This window comes from Rutidosis leptorrhynchoides, chromosome 2, assembly GCF_046630445.1.
Source record: "Rutidosis leptorrhynchoides isolate AG116_Rl617_1_P2 chromosome 2, CSIRO_AGI_Rlap_v1, whole genome shotgun sequence".
NCBI lineage: Eukaryota > Viridiplantae > Streptophyta > Magnoliopsida > Asterales > Asteraceae > Rutidosis > Rutidosis leptorrhynchoides.
The window spans coordinates 415167730-415170095 of NC_092334.1; positions in this window are offsets into that span (position 1 = coordinate 415167730).

The window sequence follows — 2366 nt, forward strand, 5'->3', positions numbered from 1 at the left end:
AATTGCATCCGACACGTTATAGACCATAATTAAAAGCATGTCAGGGGACATTGCCTTAACAATTGCTTGTTCAACGCTTTCCTTTACAACCGGACGGTATTTTATCGAAAGGTAATATACGGGACAAGTAAACTGGACGTGTTGCTTTCCAAATACAAGGTTAGCAAGTGGGTGACACAAAACCGCAAGTTTTGAGCTAAAATTTTCAAATCTGAAACCCACCAAACCCACAAAAATATTTTGCAAACACCGGTGAAGGGTTATTCCGGAAAACTTATCTAGGGTAAAAGCTAGATTGAATTTTCAAAAGATCAAATATTTTCATAAAGATCCAATTTCCTTAAGGATCTACATTTTCATAGTCATGTGGGACTGTAAACCGCCTTTCAAATGTGCACTTTGCTTTGGAAACCGAAAGTAAATCGGCTATTTGATTGCAAGTGTCGTTGACCTAAACCCGAGGCAACTGTGGATGACACACCCACCTTTAACCATGGTTCTATCGTTACTATCATTGTTTATACCGCCGTATAGAAATCACTGATGTTCAAAGTGTGAAGAATAAAGAAGTGATTCTAGTATTTCAAGACGATATTGGTTGAGGACAAGCAACGCTCAAGTGTGGGAATATTTGATAATGCTAAAAACGAACATATATTTCATAGCATTATTCCTCAAGAAAGACAAGCTTTTAGTTGCAATTGTTCTATTTACAAGTGATATTCGTTTAAATAATAAAAGGTGAAGACAAAAGACAGATTCGACGAATTGAAGACGCAACGACCAAAAAGCTCAAAAGTACAAAATACAATCAAAGAGGTTCCAATTATTGATAAGAAACGTCTCGAAATTACAAGAGTACAAGATTCAAAACGCAAAGTACAAGATATTAAATTATACGCAAGGACGTTCGAAAATCCGGAACCGGGACATGAGTCAACTCTCAACGCTCGACGCAATGGACTAAAAATTACAAGTCAACTATGCACATAAATATAATATAATATTTAAATAATTCTTATAATTATTTAATATATTATATTATTTATAAAACCGTCGGCAGAAGAAAACAACCAAAAATGAGCCTCCCCAGCTGGCCATGCGATCGCATGGCCTGGAAGGCATAAATCCATGCGATCGCATGAGCCCCAGTTCCAGCCCACATGCCTATAAAAATCGAGCTTTGGTGCACCAAAAAATATCCATCCATCTTTCTCTTCTCTCATATATACGTAAAATATATATATATAATTTATATTTTAATTTTAATTTTAATTATAATTCTAATAATAAGGGTATGTTAGCGAATATTGTAAGGGTGTAAGTCGAAATTCTGTCCGTGTAACGCTACGCTATTTTTAATCATTGTAAGTTATGTTCAACCTTTTTACATTAATGTCTCGTAGCTAAGTTATTATTATGCTTATTTAATCCGAAGTAATCATGATGTTGGGCTAATTACTAAAATTGGGTAATTGGGCTTTGTACCATAATTGGGGTTTGGACAAAAGAACGACACTTGTGGAAATTAGACTATGAGCTATTAATGGGCTTTATATTTGTTTAACTAAATGATAGTTTGTTAATGTTAATATAAAGATTTACAATTGGGCGTCCCTATAAATTACCATATACACTCAATCGGACACGATGGGCGGGGTATTTATATGTACGAATAATCGTTCATTTAACCGGACACGGGAATGGATTAATAGTCACTAGAATAATTAAAACAGGGGTGAAATTATGTACAAGGACACTTGGTATAATTGATAACAAAATATTAAAACCTTGAGTTACACTCAGTCGACATCCTGGTGTAATTATTAAACAAAGTATTAAAATCTTGTTACAGTTTAAGTCCCCAATTAGTTGGAATATTTAACTTCGGGTATAAGGATAATTTGACGAGGACACTCGCACTTTATATTTATGACTGATGGACTGTTATGGACAAAAACCAGACGGACATATTAAATAATCCAGGACAAAGGACAATTAACCCATGGGCATAAAACTAAAATCAACACGTCAAACATCATGATTACGGAAGTTTAAATAAGCATAATTCTTTTATTTCATATTTAATTTCATTTATTTTATATTTAATTGCACTTCTAATTATCGCATTTTTATTGTTATTGTATTTAATTGCACTTTTAATTATCGTACTTTTTAATTATCGCAAGTTTATTTTATCGCACTTTTATTATTCGCAATTTCATTATCGTTATTTACTTTATGCTTTAATTTAAGTCTTGTATTTATTTTTAATATTTTACATTTGGTTTTAACTGCGACTAAAGTTTTAAAATCGACAAACCGGTCATTAAACGGTAAAAACCCCCCTTTATAATAATAATATT